This window comes from Polypterus senegalus, chromosome 3, assembly GCF_016835505.1.
Source record: "Polypterus senegalus isolate Bchr_013 chromosome 3, ASM1683550v1, whole genome shotgun sequence".
Classification (NCBI taxonomy): Eukaryota; Metazoa; Chordata; class Cladistia; order Polypteriformes; family Polypteridae; genus Polypterus; species Polypterus senegalus.
The window spans coordinates 25,969,448-25,995,407 of NC_053156.1; positions in this window are offsets into that span (position 1 = coordinate 25,969,448).

Consider the following 25,960-nt stretch of genomic DNA (forward strand, 5'->3'; position numbering starts at 1 on the left):
TTATATTTCCAGGCCTACAAGATGAAAGGTGCTAAAAGCGGAGGGGAAAAAAAATGGCTGACCCGTGCTATGAGTCGCATAAAGGAAATTTCTGGTCTCCTAGAATGTGTCGAGGCAGGACTTTTCACAGAAAATGTGAATCTGCTTGTATCAGATTAGAGTAATATTTCTGAAGCCTGATTAGACTTTGCGGCTTCACTGTACATAAGCTTTTTATGTCAGAGCGGTTCCTAATTTTGGAATCTGATGCTTCATCCTTTAACCAGGAATGCTCCACCAAAAGATTTTTTTGCTATGTTTTGGGATCAATTGCATTTTTTCCAAACAACGTAAAGAAATCTCAGCAATAATCCAAAAAACAATTTATAACGCTCTCCTGTGGTGCTGACGTCACTGTGGAAGGTTTGCATGAATCACTGCCTTTATTAAAGAGACATGATAGATTTATAACAGACTGGATATGGATGTGTGACTATCTGTAAAAATACTTTGAACAAAAAATCAGGATTGGTGTGAGCTCGAGTGGGCTCTGCCTTGACTGGCGTCCCTTCCAGGGTGGGGTGCTTGCCTGTTGTTCCCAAAATAGGCTCTGGCCCCCGTGACCCAGAATTGGATTAGGCAGTTTGTCTTATGATTGTATTTGGAGGAGAACTAAAATGGAAAATGAGAAACCACAGAATGAGCCCCAAGCAGCTAAAAGCAATAAGAGAGCAGCCTTGAAGGCTCCACCTTGGGCGCAACGTCTGCTACTCAGCACAAATAAGCCGAGCAGGAGAGCCTGTGGCATGTTTATGTTGATGACCCGTTACAAATGTTAGAGAAGAAGAGCATGTTGCAATCCACGGGCGTTCAGTGATTTTCCTGTTGATTAAGTGACTGTGTCTACAATCTGGTATGTCTGCGTGTGTGCCTGCGATTTAGCTTTGTAAACCGTAGATAAGGGGGATTGGCACAGCTAAACTGGTCCTGGTGTGGGTGTGACTGTGTGCACCCTGAGATGGACAGGTGCCCAGTCCAGGGGTTGTTCCTACCTTATGCTGGAACTGTTCATTTGTATCATGACTTACAAACCTGAACGTACATTAAGATCTGCTTATAATTCCAAGGATTAATAAAATAACAGTGGGAGGTCGAGCTTTTAGTTACAGGGCCCCAAAACTATGGACTGGTCTGCCTGCTACTATAAGAGATGCCCTTCGGTCTCAGCTTTTAAATCCCGGCTGAAGACTCACGACTTCAGTTTATCACACCCTGACTAGAGCTGCTGATAAACTGTGCAGACTGCATCTCTGTTGTCAGTCTTTACAACAACAACAACAACATTTATTTCTATGGCACATTTTCATACAAATAATGGAGCTTAAAGTGCTTTACATGATGAAGAAAAGAGAAAAAAAGACAAAATAAAAATTAAAATACTAATTAACATAGAATAAGAGTAAGGTCTGATGGCCAGGAAGGACAGAAAAAAACAAAAAAAAACTCCAGATGGCTGGAGAGAAAAAATAAAATCTGCGGGGGTTCCAGGCCACGAGACCACCCAGCCCCCTCTGGGCATTCTACCTAACATAAATGAAACAGTCTTCATTGTATTAAGGGTTCTCATGGAAGGACTTGATGTTGACGGTCATGTGGACTTCTGGCCTTTAATCCATCAATGTAGGGACATCACGGTGCTTTGATTAGGTGGTGGTGGCACAGGTCAAAGAAACAGAAGAGAGAGTAGGGGTTAGTACAACTTTTAGAGCCACCATGAATAGTTATGATAATTAATTGAACATACAGAGCATCAGGATTAAACTAAAATGAAGTTATGAGAAGGCCATGTTAAAGTAATGTGTTTTCAGCAGTGTTTTAAACTGCTCTACTGTATCAGCCTGGTGATGATTCCTATTGGCAGGCTATTCCAGATTTTAGGTGCATAGCAGCAGAAGGCCGCCTCACCACTTCTTTTAAGTTTTGTTCTTGGAATTCTAAGCAGACACTCATTTGAAGATCTGAGGTTACGATTTGGAATATAAGGTGTCAGACATTCCGATATATAAGATGGAGCGAGATTATTTAAGGCTTTATAAACCATAAGCAGAATTTTAAAGTCAATCCTGAATGACACAGGTAACCAGTGTAGTGACATCAAAACTGGAGAAATGTGTTCAGATTTTCTTTTCCCAGTTAGGATTCTAGCAGCTGCATTCTGCACTCGTTGCAAATGATTTATATATTTTTTGGGTAGTTCTGAGAGGAGTGCGTTACAGTAATCTAGTCGACTGAAAACAAACGCGTGAACTAATTTCTCAGCATCTTTCAATGATATAAGAGGTCTAACTTTTGTTATATTTCTTAAGTGAAAAAATGCTGTCCTAGTGATCTGATTAATATGTCTATATTAGCACTAAAACATAAGTAATATAATTTGATACTAACCCTCACCTATTCTGTTTCTCTTCTCGGTACTTAAATGTGGCACTTGGTGCCACTGCCCACCTGCCAAGTTGTTTGACTGCCTAAGATAAAGTGATCTCTGATGGAGGATCGTAGGAATCATTGGGTACAAGAGTCCTTTCATCGGATTGGCTGTTTTATTATTATATTGTATTGAGGATTACTTGCGTTCTGTTCTGTGTATTGTAATTGTATTTACCCCTTTTTTTGACACCAACTGTACGCCCAGTATACCTGGAGAGGGGTCTCTCTTTGAAATGCCTTTCCCAAAGTTTTTTCCATACTAGGGTTTTTTGGGAGTTTTTCCTTGTCTTCTCAGAGAGTCAAGGCTGGGGGGCTGTCAAAAGGCAGGGCCTGTTAAAGCCCATTGTGGCACTTCCTGTGTGATTTAGGGCTATACAAAAATAAATTGTATTGTATTGCATTGTGCCTGACGCTTGCTGAGACAGGCTACAGCTTTCCCATGACCCTGCTCTGGATAAGCAGGTGTAGAAGATGGATGCATTGATGGATGAATGGATGGATGGACAGATGAATGGATATAGGTAGGTATTATAGTGAGGTGCCAGGTCAGGTCAAAACTGCTATAATAATAATAATAATAATAATAATAATAATAATAATATCTTATTATGTTCTATGCACATGGCTGGAAACAAGCCAGTTGTGGCACCACTTAGGTTTGTTATACACGTAGTATTGTCTCCAGTTCCCTGTTCCCTTCTGTGATGTATGTATTTTTGTTATAATAACTCTTCTCTTTAATATACAACATGCTGTGCTTCCCATCTAAGATGGGTTGAAATCTAAGAAACCAATGTAGACCTCCATGTTAACATTTGCAGTGCACCATGCAATGAATATCTCTCTGTTAAATGCTATTTGTTATGAGATTTGAGAAAGCTGTGTTAATGTATGTGATGAACCTTTTGTTGAATGACAAAATGCAATGCATACATCTCTGTTATATTCCATTTGGTACAGGATTTGTAAAAGCAATGCTAATGTGTATGATGCACCATCTGTTGGAACAAAAGATTCAACGCATATGTCTCTGTTATATGCCATTTGGTATGAGACCTGTAATTAGTCTATAGCGGGTTGGATAATGGATGGATTTGAAAAAAACTGTGTTAATGTGTGTGCTGCACCATTTGTGGGAATAACAAATGCAATTCATTTGTCTCTGTTATATGCCATTTGATATGGGTTTCCTAAAAGCAGTGTTAATGTTTATGATGAACCAGCTGTTGGAATGACAAAAGCAATGCATAAATCTCTGTTATATTCAATTTGGTATGAGATTTGTAAAAGCAATGTTAATGTGTATGAGGCACCATGTGTTGGAGCAAAAAATACAATGCACATATCTCTGTTATATGCCATTTAGTATGAGATTTGCAAAAGGAGAGTTAATGTGTGTGATGTAGCCATCTGTTGGAATAACAAATACAATGCACTTATCTCTGTTATATGCCATTTGGTATGGGATTTGTCAAAGAAGTGTTAATGTTTGTGATGTGCCATCTATTGGAATGACAAATGCAATGCATGTTTCTGTTATATGCCATTTAAATTCAAACTTGTGCACCAAACTAGCTCAAATGGTAAAGCGCTTGCTTAGCATGCAAGAGGTAGCAGGACTGCTGCCAGCATTCTCCAGTGAGCCCTCTAAGCTCAGAATTTTGAGCAAGACTACATTAAACTCCCATTAATAACACGGTGCAATGCCATTTTAGGGAGGAAGAATCTGTGCTAGTATCCGGAAGGTTGCCGGTTCAAATCCCCGTTACTGCCAAAGGGGATCCTATTCTGCTGGGCCCATGAGCAAGGCTCTTAACCTGCAATTGCTCCAGGGATGCATTATAATGACTGACCCTGTGTGCTGACTACTAGGGGTCTGCGAAAACAAATAAATTCCTAATACAAGAAATTGTATAAGGTGAAAATAAAGAACCACCGTCTCCAGCCCATATAACATAGCTGGTCTCACTACCGTCCTGTAGATCTTCCCTTTCACTCTTGCTGATACCCGTCTGTCACAAATCACTCCTGTCACTCTTCTCCACCCTGCATGCACTCTCTTCTTCACCTCTCTTCCACAATCCCCGTTACTCTGTACTGTTGATCCCAAGTATTTAAAGTCATCCACCTTCTCCAACTCTACTCCCTCATCCTCACCATTCCACTGACCTCCCTCTCATTCACACACATGTATTCTGTCTTGGTGGTCTTACTGACCTTCATTCCTCTCCTCTCTAGAGCAGATCTCCACCTCACCAGGGTCTCCTCGACCTGCTGCCTACTCTCGCTCTAAGTCCTGACCACAACTGTACCAAATAATATTTGCTATCTCTTGCCATACGTGTAGCATCAGCTCCTTTCCTCTGTATTCACATGAGTCTGAACCTCTCTTCACTGGTGTCTCCCTTTCTAAAGCACGCTCCTTTTATTGCTTCAATCACTCCAGATAAAAGACAAAGTACAGAAAATATAAAAGCAATGTGGTATTTGTTAACATATAACAATACCAAATACAAGAAAATGTAATGTAAGAAAATAAAATAGATAGATAGCAAAGTCTGGTTTTAGACAGTCTTACTGAAAATCAAAAGTGCCACTCCATCGTTCAGGCAGTTATGGTAGAGTGGCTTGACAGAAGACACTCTTGAGCAAAAGACATGTGACAGTTTCAAAGGACTCAGAGTGCGTGAGGAGAAAGATTTTCTGTTCTGATGAGACACAAAAGCTCATCGCCTGCCTAATACCATTCTACACTGAAGCAAGGTGGTGGCAACAGCATTGTATGAGGGGGGCTTCTTAACGGCAGGAACAGGGAGACTGTTCAGAAATGAGGGAACGACAAAGGCAGTTAAATACAGAGAGAAAACCTGCTTCAGAGTCCTCAGTCCTCAGAATGGGGTGACAGTTCACTTTTTAGCACGACAGTGAACCGAAGCATCCAGCCAAGACAACACTAGAATGGCTTTGGGCAAGTCTTCAAGGGTCCTCGAGTGACTGAAGCTCAGACATAAACCCCATACAAGAAGATGGCAGTTTACAGATGTGTCCCATCCAAACTAATGGAGCTGGAGAGGATCAAATACCCTAATCCCAAAGCTTATAGAGACTGGCATACACGTGAACACGAGAGGCAGCTAAAAGGACCAAATGAAGGTAATTCCACACCAGGCCAGGGGGTGGCGGGGTGCGCTAACCCTTTTCTCTGCTAACCCTGCAGACCAAATATGGGAAATTCTACTTGATTCTGGCTATGATGATGTCACTTCCAGTTCAACCACCTTGACGTCACTTCTGGGTCCGGCCACGATGACATCACTTCCAATTCCCTGCCTTAAAGCCCCAACCACCTCCTATGTTTCTTCACTTCAATGGTGGTTGCAAATCTGGACACGTCAGCGCAACTAATTTTGCATTTTGCAGTCGGGTGGCTGCCCCAAACCTTTTTCTGTGTGTCGAGGCTATTTATTTTACAATAATAATAATAATCATCCATTATCCAACCCGCTATATCCTACCTACAGGGTCACGGGGGTCTGCTGGAGCCAATTCCAGCCAACACAGGGAACAAGGCAGGAAACAAACCCAGGCAGGGCGCCAGCCCACCTCAGAATAATAATAATAGTACATTTTATTAATACAAGGCGCCTTTCTGAGAACTCAAGGACACCGAACAAATAATAAATACTGTAAATAAATAAAAAGACACATTATAAACAACTTAAAACATCAGAAAAAAACAGAAGATATAAAAATTTAAACCAAACAAAGCCATTGTAATCATAAAGAAAAAGCTATTATAAACAGATTAAAGATTGAACATGATTCGCTATTTCTGAGCTCAGTAGGTAATGAATTCCAGAGCTTGGGAGCAGAACAGCTGAATGCTCATGGAGGTTAGACGGGCGAGAGGGACAGTCAGGTGGATGGAGGAAGAGGATCTAAGGTTACGGGAGGGAATGGCAACATGAAGAAGGTTGGACAGATATGGAGGGGCGAGGTTATGAATGGCCTTAAATGTTAATGGCAGAATTTTAAAATCAATTCGGGAGCCAATGAAGACCGACCAAGACCTACCAAGAAGACTTAAAGCCGGAATTGCTGCCAAAGGGACTTCTACAAAGTACTGAATTAAGGTTCTGAATCGTCATACGAAGGAGACATTTCAGTTCTTGATTTTCAATAAATCTGTGTACCTTCCTTGAAAACTTGAGCAGTTGAGTGTAAACTGATGTGCAAAAAAAGCCAAAAGTTTGCATTTACAACTCAACAGAGTGTGCAAAAAGTGAAGGGGTCTGAAAGCTTTCTGAAATCCTCTGGAACTGATTAGAGTGTCAGCAGACCCGAACAATCGCTTTCATTTATGGTCAAATGACTACACGTAAGCCCTTCTTCATTTTTGCTGTCATTAGGTGATGGCTAATGTAGTAAAGCAAAGCCATTTCCTCCATTATGAGTAGAGGACAACTGACTGGTTGCTTCCATTACTGTGGCTGTCAGAGAAGTTTTGTTTTCTGAAGCAAAATACATCTCCCTGGTGCTAAATTGTTTACAGTTATTACCGTGTCATTCCTAGCATGCTTTACGTTACCGTCATGCCGTGTGAATCGAGACTGCAATGCATGCCTGTGTCGTTAGCAGGTCGCGGCCCACCTACGCATGCGGGGCCTTAACAGAGAAGTGTCAGAAACAGCAGGGCCCTGCTGGCCCGTCTGCCTGTCCTCTGAGTTATTTCCACAACTGCAGGCAATCCACAGTACAGCAGTGAAATGAGTTACATTCTTCGGCCCCCATATGTACTAACGTGGAGGCGTGCCGTATGTTTTTATCCCTTGCAATGTCTTTGGGTCAAATCTGACCCCACTTTGTTTCTGAAATCAGTAAAGCAACCCTAAGTTAAATTGGTTCAGACTGAAACTTTACGATTTTTCCAGTGTTTCATAAAATTAACGAAAGATGAGCTAAAAGATTAATGTAAAAAAATGTAAAATTATATTTGATTGAGGTGTGGCAGTGTTTTTTGAGTTAAAAAAAGCTAAAAAGTATACTAGCTCGAGGTAAAACACTACCTGTTTTAAATGATAAGGACTGGGAGGTAAACATTGACAGAAATGAGCCAAAGTTAAAACTGAAAATCAATCTGATCTGTAGTCAATAACCAAATCACTAACTACTTTGTAGATCTTGGGAAACTGAAACAGAAATAAACATAAAAATCTGTTAAAAAAGCTCAAAATTATACTAGCTTGAGGTAAAAATACTATACTATATGTTTTAAATGACCAGGAGGTGAACATAGTCAGAAAGAAGCCAAAGTCAAAACAGAACGTCTGTGCGATTTCTCATCAAAATCAAATCAGTAACATGATCTCAGGAACCTAAAACAGAAAAGAATATAAAAATGTGTTAATAAACTAAATATTATACTAGCTTGAGGTGATACAGTATATTTTTTAAGTGATAAGAACTGGGTGGTGAACAAAACAAGCCGAAGTCAGAACAGATGGTAAATACAATCTATCATCAATAATTAAATCACTAACCAGATCTTGGGAAACTAAAGCAGAAAGCAATATTAACATTTGTTAAAAAAGCTAAAAATTATACTAGCTTGAGGCGAAATACTATATGTTTTAAATTATAAGGAACTGGAGGTGAATATACAGTGGTGTGAAAAACTGTTTGCCCCCTTCCTGATTTCTTATTCTTTTGCATTTTTGTCACACAAAATGTTTCTGATCATTAAACACATTTAACCATTAGTCAAATATAACACAAGTAAACACAAAATGCAGTTTTTAAATGATGGTTTTTATTATTTAGGGAGAAAAAATCCAAACCTACATGGCCCTGTGTGAAAAAGTAATTGCCCCCTGAACCTAATAACTGGTTGGGCCACCCTTAGCAGCAATAACTGCAATCAAGCGTTTGCGATAACTTGCAATGAGTCTTTTACAGCGCTCTGGAGGAATTTTGGCCCACTCATCTTTGCAGAATTGTTGTAATTCAACTTTATTTGAGGGTTTTCTAGCATGAACCGCCTTTTTAAGGTCATGCCATAGCATCTCAATTGGATTCAGGTCAGGACTTTGACTAGGCCACTCCAAAGTCTTCATTTTGTTTTTCTTCAGCCATTCAGAGGTGGATTTGCTGGTGTGTTTTGGGTCATTGTCCTGTTGCAGCACCCAAGATCGCTTCAGCTTGAGTTGACGAACAGATGGCCGGACATTCTCCTTCAGGATTTTTTGGTAGACAGTAGAATTCAGGGTTCCATCTATCACAGCAAGCCTTCCAGGTCCTGCAGCAGCAAAACAACCCCAGACCATCACACTACCACCACCATATTTTACTGTTGGTATGATGTTCTTTTTCTGAAATGCTGTGTTCCTTTTACGCCAGATGTAACGGGACATTTGCCTTCCAAAAGTTCAACTTTTGTCTCATCAGTCCACAAGGTATTTTCCCCAAAAGTCTTGGCAATCATTGAGATGTTTCTTAGCAAAATTGAGACGAGCCCTAATGTTCTTTTGCTTAACAGTGGTTTGCGTCTTGGAAATCTGCCATGCAGGCCGTTTTGCCCAGTCTCTTTCTTATGGTGGAGTCGTGAACACTGACCTTAATTGAGGCAAGTGAGGCCTGCAGTTCTTTAGACGTTGTCCTGGGGTCTTTGTGACCTCTCGGACGAGTCGTCTCTGCGCTCTTGGGGTAATTTTGGTCGGCCGGCCACTCCTGGGAAGGTTCACCACTGTTCCACGTTTTTGCCATTTGTGGATAATGGCTCTCACTGTGGTTCGCTGGAGTCCCAAAGCTTTAGAAATGGCTTTATAACCTTTACCAGACTGATAGATCTCAATTACTTCTGTTCTCATTTGTTCCTGAATTTCTTTGGATGTTGGCATGATGTCTAGCTTTTGAGGTGCTTTTGGTCTACTTCTCTGTGTCAGGCAGCTCCTATTGAAGTGATTTCTTGATTGAAACAGGTGTGGCAGTAATCAGGCCTGGGGGTGGATACGGAAATTGAACTCAGGTGTGATACACCACAGTTAGGTGATTTTTAACAAGGGGCAATTACTTTTTCACACAGGGCCATGTAGGTTTGGATTTTTTTTCTCCCTAAATAATAAAAACTATCATTTAAAAACTGCATTTTGTGTTTACTTGTGTTATATTTGGCTAATGGTTAAATGTGTTTGATGATCAGAAACATTTTGTGTGACAAACATGCAAAAGAATAAGAAATCAGGAAGGGGGCAAATAGTTTTTCACAACACTGTAGTCAGGAACAAGACAAAGTCAAAACATAATGTCCGTCCAATCTCTCATCAAATCAAATTATTAACTAGACCTTGGGAAACTAAGACAGAAACTAATATAAAAATTTCTTTAAAACAAAATTTAAAATTATACTAGCTTGAGGTGAGTCAGTATATTATTTAAGTGATAAGAACAGGGTGGTGAGCAATGTCATTAACTAGCTGAAGTCAAAACCCAAAGTCAAATCCAAAAATCAATCTGATCTGTTATCAAAATCAAATCACTAATCAGATCTCAGGAAACTAAAATAGAAAAGAATATAAAAATGTATTAATAATCTAAAAATTATACTAGCTTGAGGTGGTACAGCGTATTTTCTAAGTGATAAGGACCAGGTGGTGAACACAGTTATTAACAAGATGAAGACAAAACCGAAGGTAAATCCAGTCTATCATCCCAATAATCAAATCACTAACCAGATCTCAGCAAACTAAAACAGAAAAGAATATAAAAATTTGTTAAAAAAAGCTAAAAATCATGCTGGGTGGAGAGACAGTGAATTTATTGAATGATAAGAACCAAGTGGTGTATGTAAGAAGAAACAAGCCAAAGTCAAAACCAAAAGTTAATCTGATCTGTCGTGAAAATCAAAACGCTAACGTGAACTTGAGGAAATTAAAACAGAAATGAATAAAAAACATTTTGTTAAAAAAAATCTAAAAATGATGCTAGCTCGAGGCGAGTCAGTGTATTTTTTAAGAGGTAATAACTGGCTGGTTAACATAGTCATTAATAAGCTGAAGTCAAAACCCAAAGTCAAATCCAAAAATCAATCGGATCTGCTATCAAAATCAATTCACTAACAAGATCTCTGGAAACTAAAACAGAAAAGAATCTCAAAATGTATCAGTAAACTAAAAATTATTCTAGCTTTAAGTGGTACAGTGTATTTCTTAAGTGACTGGGGGGCTCTGCCCCCTGCTCGCTTCGCTCACCCACCCCTGGGTTTGGTTTACCAGATATACAATTTAAACAGATTGTTACTTTCATGGGAATTGTTACATATGCATTATTTTCACTTTTATTTTAAAACTTTTGTGAAAACAATACTTTATTTCCAGCCCTGGGTGTGGTTACATCTCTTTCTCGCAGGACATATAACGCTTCTCGCGTTGTGAAGGGGGTTCAGCTGAACGCACGCTAAGGAGATGCCGTCGGATCATCTGCTGTCTTTCTGTTGCTGGTGAGCTGCCTGTTCTGCTTGTCTCGCTGCCCGATCATTTCAAAGCCAGTTCAGCAGCTGTCCTTTTTCCACTTCGCATCTCTGTCGCTCACATTGTGAAGGGGTTGGGGGGGTGCGAGGGTTAGGTTGGCTGAACGCATGCTAAGGAGAAGCAGTCTGATCATCTGCAGGCTTTTTGCTGCTGACGAGCTGCATGTTCTGCTTGTCGCATGTCATTGTTTTAAAAGCTGGGAGCACATGAAGCGTGTCCACCAACAACAATCCAACAACTGCTAGGTTAGATGTCTGTGAACTTGTTTTAAATGATGGCTCACTGCCTTGTCTCGCGTGACATTGTAAACGCAATACTTGTCCTTTATTTTCGGCCCTGGGCGTGGTGAAATCTCTTTCTCAGGACGTTTAATGCTGCTCGAGTTGTCGGTGGGGGGGCGGCTCAACGCATGCTAAGGAGGTGCCGTCGGATCATCTGCTGTCGCATTGCTCTCAGTCTTCCATGCTGTACTCTGCCCTCCCTCAATCGGACCTAACAGTTACTTAAAACCAAAAAGGCTTCACCCTGACTGGGACGCTACAATACTTTCGAATTTTACTGCTTTCATATTCTTTACCTTTCTCTGCATGTGTATCGTACCATCATTTGTTTGAGCCTTTCAAATTCCACTGCTTTCATAATCTCTTATCTGCCTTTTTTTCTCTCCTATGCTATTGGGTCTCTTTTCTTCATGCTGCTCTTTCTTCTTTGTTTAGTCGTTGACGTTTCATCTAGAACCTTATAGATAGATAGATAGATAGATAGATAGATAGATAGATAGATAGATAGATAGATAGATAGATAGATAGATAGATAGATAGATAGATAGATAGATATGAAAGGCACTATATAATAGACAGATAGATAGATAGATAGATAGATAGATAGATAGATAGATAGATAGATAGATAGATAGATAGATAGATAGATAGATACTTTATTAATCCCATGGAACTTTTCATGGTTACAGTACATCTTACATAGAAGAATTATGTAATGCCCTGTAAAAAGAACAAGTACACCACAAGAAAGTTTTTTTTTTCCATTTATGTACAAATTAAGATTTGATATTCGTTTGCTCTTTAGAAGAAGGTGGTATGATATAATAAACCTCAAGCCACATTTATATTTTATAATCCATTGTATAATTTAAATAAACATTAATGCCGATTTTGCTGGTGGAAAAAATTAAGTGCACATACTTTTCCATTTAACTTTCATTTATCACTACCTCAAATGCCACAAATTATAATCAGGTGGAAATGATTAGAACACCATTGGGGGGATCTTGTCTGAAGCTGTCCTCTTCTTTAAGCCTCAGACATTTCATTTGGTTTGAAGTGTGTGTCATCAGCATACCAAGATGGAAAGAGCTCTCTGAGGCCTTCACAAAGAAGGTTCTAGAAGCCAGTGAGTCTGAGAAGGGATTTACACAGCTCTCTAAACAACTGGAAATCAGCCATTCCACTATCCAGAATTAGTCAAACAACTGGCAACTTTTCCAGGCTAGGCCATATCAGCAAGTCCGGCTTGAGAGCAGAGCACAAGATGCTGAAACTCTCTGAGAACCCCAGAACTTCATCACAGGACCCCTAGGCTGCTCTTACAACTGTTGATGTCTACCACTAAAAGACGTGTCACAAATTACAACATGGGAAGTGTGCCAGGAGGAAACCAGAAAGAACATGAGGGCCAGACTAAAGTTTGCCCGTGAAAGTCTATGTGAAGACCAGGACCTCTGGAATAACATGCTTTGGAAGCCTGAGGCAATGATAGAGTTATTTGGCCGCAGTACCAGAAGACATGTTGGGCAAAAACCAGAGAGAGCATTTGAGAGCATTTGCATAGAAGTGTTCTCTGTTGGAGCTGTTTTACTGCATCAGGGCCTGAGCAGCTCACCATCATACCCTCTTAAAAATACTGGGGCTTTAATAGCATGTTATGGTCCTTTGGTTGTGTGGCTCCACATGGAACCACTTCTTGACAGAGTACCATTGCATTGTGGGAAGGGTTATTTGGTAAATAATGTTGGTTCTTTGCGCTTTGAAAAACTTCCTAAACATGTAGAAGATAAACTGAAATGTATGGCAGGCTACATAGCAGGACACCAACAGATGCAGAAAACTGGACTTGGCCTGTGTTACTGTACGAATACAGCAAGAGACCTTTTAAAAACGTGGCCCATTGGTATTTCGTAAATCTGTTATCATCAATTCATGGTTATTTACTGCATGGAGACTGTTATGGATTTAAATAAATAAGGGGTCTTTCTGAAACCTTGATGTGGATGGGTCTCTTGGGAACCAAACATGGTTCCCCTATGGTCTCACACTGACAGACTACCCTGGCACCTTGACTTTGAAGATTATGGAATCCACTATGAATTCTTCATTGTATCTGAGGGTGCTTGAGAAAAATATGACACCATCTATCAGAGGATTGATGTTCAATCAAAAGTGGACCTTGCAACATGACAATGACCATAAACACACCAAGGAATGGCTGAAAATGAAGAAATGGGGGGTTCTGGATTGGCCAAGTCAAAGCCTGGATCTGAATCCCACTAAGATGCTGTGTTGGGATTTGAAATGGGCTGTGCATGTAGGACACAGCAGAAGGATTCTGCATGGAGGAGTAGAAAAAGAACTGTCAGTTGATATCTGAGACTGCTAGACGGTTAGAGGAACTGCTGACCTTAAGCAGCAATGCCAGCTAGAAGAGTAAAAGGGTGGACTTAAGTGAACCATCCTGCAGATGGAAATGGCATATCTGTCATTTTTCATTAAATATTATTATAAAATTATTGCAATGTCAAATGTATTGTTTTCAATTATTTCAACGTTATCTACATGAAGAGTAAATCAATCAATCAATCAATTAACTTTATTTAAAGTGCAAAATCACCATGCAGTATAAATCTTCACTTGACTCTTTTTCTATCTACAGTATAAGTACATTATTAAAGTTTACGTATTTATGCTACTCGTGAAAGGTGATTAGAATCACACATACCCTTATCAGTTATAATTTTATACTGTGTCAGACCCTCGTGCTTAGAGTTTATCTTCAGGACTCTGATCTAAACTGTAATACCACCCTAACATGCAAGTGGCGCTGCCAATAATGCCTTCTCCTCCTTCACCCTCGGACATGAACACATTCGACAAATAGCCTGACATAAACTCCGCCTTCCACCCAGAAGCTCCACCCCCTAACTTCACACTCCATTTTTAAGATCCTGCAATGCTGGAAGTTGCCATTCATTCCTGGATGGGCAACTGTGAGCGACACATCACGGCACAGAAGATTTAATTGAAAGCTCAACACCATCCCTTTATTTCTGCCATTTTTGTATATTTTGACCCAACCGGTCCCATTAATACCTCAGACCTTTATACTCTTCCTTCCTCTTTTGTTACAACAACATGTCTGTTGACTGCACATAATGTCATTGCCTGTTAAGATGTCTGCTTGACTAGCCTTTCCATACAGAGGACAATGCCACCTCGGTAATTGGGTGACTCATTACAGAGCCTGATGGCAGTAGATATGAATGATTTTACAAGGATCTCCTAAGATGAGTGTAGTTGCTCCAGTCGGTTACTTCAGGTGCTCTTCACATGTTGCCTACAATAATCAGACCACTGTTCTACCACTTTCTCCAGTCTTATTAGCCAGTTTGTTTATTCTATTGGCATTACCTGCATTAATGCCATAGTGCCAGCACACTACTACATAGAGGATGGCAATGGCCACTACAGACTGGTAGAACACATGTTAAGTGTTACCTTTGTGCATCAAATTACCTCAGCCTCCTCAAGAAATGGGGGCAACTCCATCGCTTCTTGTATACGGATGGCACCCATTTTGATGATTCACATGAAACCTGTGGTTCTCATATGTCCTCAGCACCACCACGTCTTTGCCATCAAGGAGAACCTGGGCCAGAATGTCCTTGACCCTCCAGAAATCTACAATCATTTCCTTTGACTAACTGATGTTAAGCTGCAGATGGCTCAGTTTACACTATTCCTCAACTAGAGCCCCATAACATGGGCAGGGTGGCAATTAGCTCTTCTGCCTTAGTGCTCCAGGTCCTGGGTTCAAATCCCAGCTATGGACTTTACCTGTTCTTCTAATTTCCATCCATCTTTTCAGGCTAGTTGACCCAATGAGAAGGAAAGTGCTGGAGGTGTGTGCTGTGGTGATTGGGGTCTTGTTCAGGGTGGCTTCCTTCCTTCCTTCCTCTCTCTAAAAAAGAAAGCATAAAAGATGTCATTCAGTTGGAGTGGGCAGCAGCTGGGAGGCGTGGCACGTATGGGCACCACTACGCTGCAGGCGTCGGGACTCCAAAGAGCCACACACACAAAAAAAAAAAATAATAAGGAAATCATGAAGTAGAAAAATAAAGAAAGAAAAAAAATGAAAGCCACATGAGACGACCTCCTGTCTCGCTTCAAGAAAGTTCAAGCTTTGCCCACAGAGAGAAAATAAAAATCCCTCCAAGTGATGCCAGAAGCTGGGAGCCTCAAAGCACTCGAGTGACTGGCCTCGTCGACTTGCTCGGTTTGGGTTGGGGGGCTTCGCTGCGTCTGTCTGTGGCAACTCCCTCATCAAAGGGGTCTGTGGTGAGATGTGCAGGCCACCAGGACTCCAGCGTGCGCCAGCCGGGGGCCAAACCTTCCTCTTCAACTCCTTCTGTCCTCTTTTGAGGAAATGGGCCAAAAAAACAATAAACATGAAAAAAAAAAAAATGTGGGCAGAGGGAGATGCAGCTGGGCTTCAGTTGCATTTTAGTTAATCTGGTGGTAAAGTTAGACATGAAACAAGCAGGACAGGCCAAGTCAACTACCCATGAGGGCAGCACTCTTCACTTTGGAGCTTTATCCACGTACCCTGCTGTGTCAGGCTCAGCCATTGACTTCCCCTATCGCCGCTTACAGCTCGAGAGATACTGTATCTGCGGGTATCGACAGCCATTCACGTAACAAAAAAACGGACAGTTTTCTCGGAAATAAGCTAAAACGAAATCTGAAAATTTGGTCTCCACAATTCTTCTGCTTTTCATTTATGACCTAGTGTATTGTTATAAATAATTAATGGTATGGACAATATCGGTCTCCTTAACCTGATATTTCGTAACACTGTAAGTGCCATCAAACGGTTTCTCATTGAGATTCCTACACTTCAAAATTGGCCGTCATCTTCAATTCTCTGAGGTTTGATGGGCATCTTCACCCAGCTGTGACTTTCAACTCTTTCCACAGACATTTGGCTCCATTTCAGAATGGCCCAATGATTGGCATAGGGAAGCATGGGCCTGACTGGGCCAAGGCCCACCCTGATTGGCCATAAACCCAGCCAATCAGTTCATTGTATGTGAAATTTTCGTTAAAGTTTGTAATTGATTGGGTATTTGTTATTTTATCTTTCCTTCAGTTTTGAAGTGCTATGTCAAATCCCATTGGTTTACTGAAGTTTCAACAAATAAATAAATGGGGCGGTGTTACGGTGTACGTGTAACCTGATTGGTAGGAGTAATTAGACAGTTACGAGAACCTGAGGTTGCTTAATTGAGTATTTTTGATGAACATCAAGAGAGTTTCTTATTTTGAGGCTTTAGTTCTGACATGGCAAAACAAACAGAAATATCAAGGAAGAGGAACACCCGGGCACAAGTGACACACACAATATGCAACAGTGAGGGAATGACCGAAGCAAATATTTCAATCACGTCTTCATCTGAGGAAACTCTGGCTTTAGCAGCACTAAAAGACAAGTAGGCTGTGACAGAACCAGCTAAAGATTTATAAGCCATTGATGAACCAGCCACTCAACCTAATTTGCAATCATTTCTGACAACTACGATAACGGGCAAAGCTTGATGGTTCCCTACAAAATTGTAGGAACAATTCAAATGGATTAAATATAGGACAGATAGATTTTGTGTGTGTGTCCACCGTGGCACAACATTTGATTGCCTTTATAATTTTCGCTCAACTTTTGCATGGCCCTAATAATTCAGTTATGTTAATGTACCACCGTATGAATAGATGGATTGTTTGGAAAAGTGCTCTTATAATTCTTATTAAAAACCAGAACAGGCACAGGCCAACCCTAAAACTTACTGCTCAAAACAATTAAAGGAACACTTTGTAGAGAAAAGCCAAGCAAAATGACACCTTTTATTGTCTAACTAAAAAGATTACAATATGCAAGCTTTCGAGGCAACTCAGGCCCCTTCTTCAGGCAATCATGATTACATCTCGCCTGAAGAAGGGGCCTGAGTTGCCTTGAAAGCTTGCATATTGTAATCTTTTTAGTTAGACAATAAAAGATGTCATTTTGCTTGGCTTTTCTCTACATTCATAATGGCTAACATGGTACAACACCCTAGTACTACAAGGAACACTTTGAAAACACATCAGATTGCAATGGGAAAATAATCCTGCAAGTTATCTCTTCTGATATGGACTGATAAGGTATGATAAGGAATTTATGATAATGATAAAGGATGGCAAATCGTTTGATGGAAATGACAATGATCAACCTACAGAGGGCTGAATTCAAAGACACCCTGAAAATCAAAGGGAACAAATGATGCGTCAGGCAGGAAGAGTCCATTTTGACAAAATTTTATGCAGCAACTCCAAATCGTACTTAGTAGTTTGTATGCCCCCACCATGTGCTTGTATGTATGCCTGACAACGTCCTAACGAGAAGACGGATGGTGTCCTGGGGGATCTCCTTCCAGATCTGGACCAGGGCATCACTGAACTCCTGGACAGGCTGAGGCGTCAGATGGACCAAAACATAATGTCCCCCCCAGAGGTGTTCTATTGGATTGAGGTCAGGCGAGCAGAACATGGGGGCCAGTCAATGGTATCAATTCCTTCATCCTCCAGGAACTGCCTGCATACTCTTGCCACATGAGGCCAGGTATTGTCATGCACCAAGAGCAACCCAGGACCCACTGCACCAGCATAGGGTCTGACAATGGGTCCAAGGATTTCATCCCGATACCTAATGGCAGTCAAGGTGCCATTGTCTAGCCTGTAGAGGTCTGTGCATCCCACTATGGATATGCCTCCTCAGACCATTACTGACCTGCCACCAGACCAGTCATACTGAACGATGTTACAGTCAATATAATGTTCTCCACGGCTTCTCCAAACCCTTTCACGTCTGTCACATGTGCTTAGGGTGAACCTGCTCTCATCTGTGAAAAGCACAGTGGTGGACCTGCCAATTCTGGTATTCTATGGCAAATGGCAATCTAACTCCACGGTGCCCACTAGAGGATGTCGGCCCTCAGGCCACCCTCATGAAATCTGTTTCTGATTGTTTGGTCAGAGACATTCATACCAGTGGCCTGCCTGCTGGAGGTCATTTTGTAGGCCCTGGCAGTGCTCATCCTATTCCTCCTTGCCCAAAGGAGCAGATACCAGTGGATCCTGCTGATGGGTTAAGGACCTTCTACGAGGAGCCCTGTCCAGTTCTCCTAGACTAACTGCCTGTCTCCTGGAATCTCCTCCATGCCTTTGAGACTGTGCCAGGAGACACAGCAAACCTTCTGGCAATGGCATGTATTGGTGTGCCTGCCATCCTGGAGAAGTAGGACTACCTGTGCCAGTACTGTTGGGTCCAGTTTTGGCCTCATGCTACCAGTAGTGACACTGACCGTAGCCAAATGCAAAACGAGTGAAAGGACAGATGAGGAGGGAAAAATGTCAGTGACCTCCAACCACCTGTTCCACCATTCATTCCTGTTTTGGGGGTTGACTCATTGTTGCCCCTCTAGTGTTCCTGTTGTTCATTTCATGAACACCAAAGCAGCTGAAACTGATGAATAACCTCCTCTGCTACTTAACTGACCAGATCAATAAGCCCAGATGTTTCATTGACTTGATGCTATACTCTCATTAAAATGGGGTCCTTTCATTTTTTTGAGCAATATATATCTGGCTATGCCCCTGGGTCCAATGATTTCTACTCCTCCATTTTGGATGCTTTTTGAGGTCTGTTTTGTGTCCTGTCTTCCTCTGGTCCTCTGTTTTGGATCCTCAGATGGAAGACTCATGACCTCACTTGACACAGCTTCCTGATGCTAAGGCCAAGTTTATATTTGAAGCACAGAACGCTCAGAAAGGAGGGACTGTGCAGTCTTGTGCTGTGCTGTATTGAGCTGTTTGGAGCAAAAAGAGCCTGTTAATGGTGTGCTATGCAATAAAAGCACTCGACTTGTGTTGGGTGTTAGGGGTTGCTGATGTGCCCCCTAGTGGCCACACATGATTAGTGAGGCACAGACCGCTTCTCCGTTTAAACTGGCAGATTGAGTAAATACAACACTGAGGACACCTGTGACAACCCTTAAAAGACATTCGTCTGCTTCAAGGATCACTACAAGATAATTATTTCTTATAAGAAAAGATTCCAACTATTTTGTCCTGGCTATTTTGCAATGTCTTTGTAGAATAACCAAGAATTCAGTTCCTTCCACTCATTTTCAAATTTGCTCCAGTGCAAACCAAAGAAATCCATGTGTGAATGACAAAAAAATCATAGAATGGTGCATTATTTGAATTAAATGCAAGGGTTGAAATATATTTGGCTTTGTCTGAACTTCCTCTAGCGAAAAGAATGTGCTGCATATGGAAATTCATACTGTAGATACTGAGGCACAAATACAGTAATCAACTTGAATACACACGTAGTGGAAAGCGTTCACTGTACCAAAATATATACCTTACATACCAAAATACACATACAGTACTGTGTTAGAAACTTAATGCTAATAGTAAATTCACATAAATGTTTACTTAAGTTAGAATAGAAAATGAAGTTCATATTGCTATGTAGATAATGAAAGATTCTGTATTCCTCTAAATCTAACATGTAATGGGACATCTGCATCTATAACGTCATAACAGAAGGTTAGTCAGTTTGCTAGTTAGCTAGAAAAATGGACTGTTAAATAGACTGGATTGTTTACTTACAAATAATAAAATATAAAGTGGCACACAGTTTTCTGACCATACTGTATGTATGCATGTGATAATATACACAGGGCCTTGTGAAAGTACTCAACCCTCTCAGTGTTTGTTCTGTTTTGTCACATTGCAGCCTGGAACTAAAATGGATTTTTGTGAGGTTAGCACCATTTGATGTACTCAACACGTCTACCACTTTGAAGGTGCAAAATATTTGTATATTGTGATACAAACAAATAATTAAGAAATCCTGAATGTGTATAGGTATTCAGCCCCCTAAAAGCCAGTACTTTGTAGAGCCTCCTTTTGCTGCAATTCCTTGTTTAATGTCTCTGTTAGCTCGGCACATCCAGCCACAGGGATTTTCATCCATTCTTCTAGGCTAAACTGCTCCAGTTCCTTTGAGTTTGATGGGTTGTGTTGGTGTCCAGTTATCTTTAAGTCATGTCACATATTCTCAGTTGTATTATATAAAGTTATTGTCTGTTATAACTTCATTTTTATCACTCTTTAATTTAATATTGTTTTTTATCAGTATGCTGCTGCTGGAGTATGTGAATTTCACCTTGGGATTAATAAAGTATCTATCTATTTAACATTGCTGTACCCACCACATGACAGACCACCTCAAGATCCCAAATTAGAACCCGAGTGCCACCGTGCAACAGGTGACACCTCAGCACCTCACTAATATGAATGGAGAACATTGTAAGGCTTTTTACAGTGGCTGGAGTGCCAGTCCTGCCACCATCCTTCCTGCAAGTTGGAAGACCTGCATGCAGAAAAACGTCAACCCCAGAATGGAGCAAATGCAGGTTAAGGGCCTCGCTCAAGGGTTCAACTGATCCTTTGAAAGCAGTTAAAATCCAAAGACAGTTCTATTATATAGTGACTTTCCTATCTATCTATCTATCTATCTATCTATCTATCTATCTATCTATCTATCTATCTATCTATCTATCTATCTATCTATCTATCTATCTATCTATTATATAGTGCCTTTCATCTATCTATCTATCTATCTATCTATCTATCTATCTATCTATCTATCTATCTATCTATCTATCTATCTATCTATTATATAGTGCCTTTCATTTATCTATCAATCTATCTATCTACAGTGGTGTGAGAAACTATTTGCCCCCTTCCTGATTTCTTATTCTTTTGCATGTTTGTCACACAAAATGTTTCTGATCATCAAACACATTTAACCATTAGTCAAATATAACACAAGTAAACACAAAATGCAGTTTTTAAATGATGGTTTTATTATTTAGGGAGAAAAAATCCAAACCTACATGGCCCTGTGTGAAAAAGTAATTGCCCCGAACCTAATAACTGGTTGGGCCACCCTTAGCAGCAATAACTGCAATCAAGCGTTTGATAACTTGCAATGAGTCTTTTACAGCTCTGGAGGAATTTTGGCCCACTCATCTTTGCAGAATTGTTGTAATTCAGCTTTATTTGAGGGTTTTCTAACATGAACCGCCTTTTTAAGGTCATGCCATAGCATCTCAATTGGATTCAGGTCAGGACTTTGACTAGGCCACTCCAAAGTCTTCATTTTGTTTTTCTTCAGCCATTCAGAGGTGGATTTGCTGGTGTGTTTTGGGTCATTGTCCTGTTGCAGCACCCAAGATCGCTTCAGCTTGAGTTGACGAACAGATGGCGGACATTCTCCTTCAGGATTTTTGGTAGACAGTAGAATTCATGGTTCCATCTATCACAGCAAGCCTTCCAGGTCCTGAAGCAGCAAAACAACCCCAGACCATCACACTACCACCACCATATTTTACTGTTGGTATGATGTTCTTTTTCTGAAATGCTGTGTTCCTTTTACGCCAGGTGTAACGGACATTTGCCTTCCAAAAGTTCAACTTTTGTCTCATCAGTCCACAAGGTATTTTCCCAAAAGTCTTGGCAATCATTGAGATGTTTCTTAGCAAAATTGAGACGAGCCCTAATGTTCTTTTTGCTTAACAGTGGTTTGCGTCTTGGAAATCTGCCATGCAGGCCGTTTTTGCCCAGTCTCTTTCTTATGGTGGAGTCGTGAACACTGACCTTAATTGAGGCAAGTGAGGCCTGCAGTTCTTTAGACGTTGTCCTGGGGTCTTTTGTGACCTCTCGGATTAGTCGTCTCTGTGCTCTTGGGATAATTTTGGTCAGCCGGCCACTCCTGGGAAGGTTCACCACTGTTCCATGTTTTTGCCATTTGTGGATAATGGCTCTCACTGTGGTTCGCTGGAGCCCCAAAGCTTTAGAAATGGCTTTATAACCTTTACCAGACTGATAGATCTCAATGACTTCTGTTCTCATTTGTTCCTGAATTTCTTTGGATCTTGGCATGATGTCTAGCTTTTGAGGTGCTTTTGGTCTACTTCTCTGTGTCAGGCAGCTCCTATTTAAGTGATTTCTTGATTGAAACAGATGTGGCAATAATCAGGCCTGGGGGTGGCAACGGAAATTGAACTCAGGTGTGATACACCACAGTTAGGTTATTTTTGAACAAGGGGGCAATTACTTTTTCACACAGGGCCATGTAGGTTTGGATTTTTTTTGTTCCTAAATAATAAAAACCATCATTTAAAAACTGCATTTTGTGTTATATTTGACTAATGGTTAAATGTGTTTGATGATCAGAAACATTTTGTGTGACAAACATGCAAAAGAATAAGAAATCAGGAAGGGGGCAAATAGTCTTTCACACCACTGTATCTATCTATCTATCTATCTATCTATCTATCTATCTATCTATCTATCTATCTATCTATCTATCTATCTATCTGTTTCCTTATAGACCACTCCAATGTAGCTTTAGTAGTACATTTAGGGTCATTCATTGTCCTGCTGGAAAGTGAACCTTCGTTCCAATCTTAAATCTCTGGCAGACTGAAACATGTTTTCCTCAACAATTGCCCCTTATTTAGTGCCATCCATCTCTCCTTCAATCCAGACGTTCTGTCGCCAGAGCATGATGCTTCACTGTGGGAATGGTGTTCTCAGGGTGATGGGAAGTGTTGGCATTTCCCAAGATGGTCAAAAAGTTCAATATTAGTCTCATCTGACCAGAGAATCTTTTTCCATGTGTTTGGGGAGTCTACCACATGCTGTTGGACAAACCCCAAACCAATTCTCTCATTTTTTGGTCACTATTCCATAAAGCTCCTCTCTATGGAGTGTACAGCTTAAAGTGGTCCTATGCACAGATATCTCCCATCTCCACTGTGGATCTCTGCAGCTCCTTGGCGTCCCACTTGCCCCATTCTGTGAGTATTGGTGGGCAGCCTTCTCTTGCCCTTTATTTAGTGCCATCCATCTCTCCTTCAATCCAGACGTTCTGTCGCCAGAGCATGATGCTTCACTGTGGGAATGGTGTTCTCAGGGTGATGGGAAGTGTTGGCATTTCCCAAGATGGTCAAAAAGTTCAATATTAGTCTCATCTGACCAGAGAATCTTTTTCCATGTGTTTGGGGAGTCTACCACATGCTGTTGGACAAACCCCAAACCAATTCTCTCATTTTTTGGTCACTATTCCATAAAGCTCCTCTCTATGGAGTGTACAGCTTAAAGTGGTCCTATGCACAGATATCTCCCATCTCCACTGTGGATCTCTGCAGCTCCTTGGCGTCCCACTTGCCCCATTCTGTGAGTATTGGTGGGCAGCCTTCTCTTGTCAGGTCTGCCATGCTCTTTCTATTTTGTTGTAAGGAGATTTAATGGTGCTCAGTGGGATATTCAAAGTTTGGGATATTTGTTTTTTACAACCCAACCCCAATCTACATTTCTCCACAACTTTGTCTCTGACCCATTTGGAGTGTTTCCTGGTCTTCATGTTGCTTGCTTAGAGGTGCTGCAGAGTCAGGAGCTTTTCAGAACACAGATATCATGTGATAGACTATGCGACACCTTGATTGCACACATGTCAATCATGTGACTTCTGAAGTTAATTGGTTGGACCAGATGTTATTTAGGGGTTTTACAGCAAATGGTATGAATACATTTACACGCACAACTTTTCAGTTTTTATTTGTAGTTGGAGATCCACAAAGGGAGAGAATGAATCACGTATCATAAAGTAGTTTTTATTCCTGAGCCGTCATCAGAGGATAATTATTAGACATACAAGAATCAAAGACAATATATAGAAAAATTAGGTGGGGGCAGTTTTGGGGTTAGGTGAGTGTGTGTGGGTGGATGGGGGGTAATGAGGTGGGGTTAGGACGGTGCTGGTCGTAAAGTTTTGTTTATTATGAGGATGTTCTTCTACTTAAGTTTGCATATGTTGGGATCATGTCTAAATGTCTGATTACAAGTAAGGAATGCTATTCAGACAAGATATTACACTTTGCCGCCAATCACCCAGCATCTCATAACGGAGCTGTTTTAAGACTTTATTCAGAAGAATTCACGCCCATTGTAATAGGAAGGAGACAAAAATGAACAAAATCGCTATCTTTTCCATCTTTTTACTTCAAACGGCTACCCAAACACATTCATTAAAAACAATTCCTACACAGGAGACGCCAGAGAACCCAGCAAACAGTCGACTCCAATCTGACCCCCCATCCCACCTGGCACACACTTCCTTATCATCACGGACTGTCAGAAGGTGCTGCACACATCCTATCCAAATCAGGCATCAGAATAGCACACAAACCTAGAAACAATCTGCGCACCATCCTTTTTAGTGACAAAAACAAGAAATCGGCAGCAGAGACACAAAACGCAGTTTATAGCATTCCATGCAGTTCTTACCCAGCGGTATACACAGGACAAACGTCAGAAAAAATCGCAACACGTATACAGGAACATCGCAACACCGTTAGAAGAAAGGACTCATGATCACTGATTTACACGCACACAAATTCAACCGGACATACATTTAACTGGAACAATGTACAAGTAAGATTTAAGGCCAGTACTAAAAGTGCTAGAGAGCTGGCTGAATCTTGGCTATTAAACGAAAATGCCATTAACAGCGTGGCAGGAGGCTGGGGGCCAGACCCAGCCGGGACACCTGGAAGGACCGGGAGGCGGTCTATATGTACCCTGGGCCACGAGGGGGCAACCTTCCTGGATAATGAGGGGACCACGGGTAACGGAGCAAGGAGGCTCCATTGGGGCCCATGGTCACCACCACGGGTCGACCCAAGCATCGTGGAGCCCGTGAGATCTCCACTTCCACCACACCTGGGAAGGTTGATGAAGGACATCAACAAGCACCTGGAACACATCTGGGTGGCTATAAAAGGGGCCACCTTCAATCAATCGATCAACATTTATTTATATAGCACATTTTCATACAAACAAAATGTAGCTCAAAGTGCTTTACAAAATGAAGAATAGAAAAATAGAAGACACAATAAAAAATAAACATAAGTCAACATTAATTAACATAGAATAAGAGTAAGGTCCGATGGCCAGGGTGGACAGAAAAAAAAAAGAAAAACTCCAAAGGCTGGAGAAAAAAAATAAAATCTGCAGGGATTCCAGACCAAGAGACCACCCAGTCCCCTCTCATACCTCACCCTTATACAGTCGGGGAGCGAGAGTCAGGTGCTGGAGTAGGACGAAGCTCCAGTGACTGAGAGAAGAAAGGTGGCCCACGGACGTTTAAAGGCCTGTAATTTGGGGGTGATTGGTGCGGGAGCACTGTGTGCTGTGCGGGACTTTTGTCTTTACTAAACATGTGTTTTATAACTGTACTGCTGTCTATCTGATGGTGTTCAGGCTGCCTCTCACAACAGACATTTGAACATGAACCCAGCTTATGGCAACTGAAGAAGAAGAAGAACATCCTCATAATAAATAAAACTTTACAAGCAAACACCTTCCTAACCACACTTCATTACCCCCACCTAATTTTGCTATATATTGCCTTTGATTCTTGTATGTCTAATCATTAACTTCTGATGACGGCTCCTGGCAGAAGCTAAATAATCAGGAATAAAAACTACTTTATGATACGTGCTTCATCCT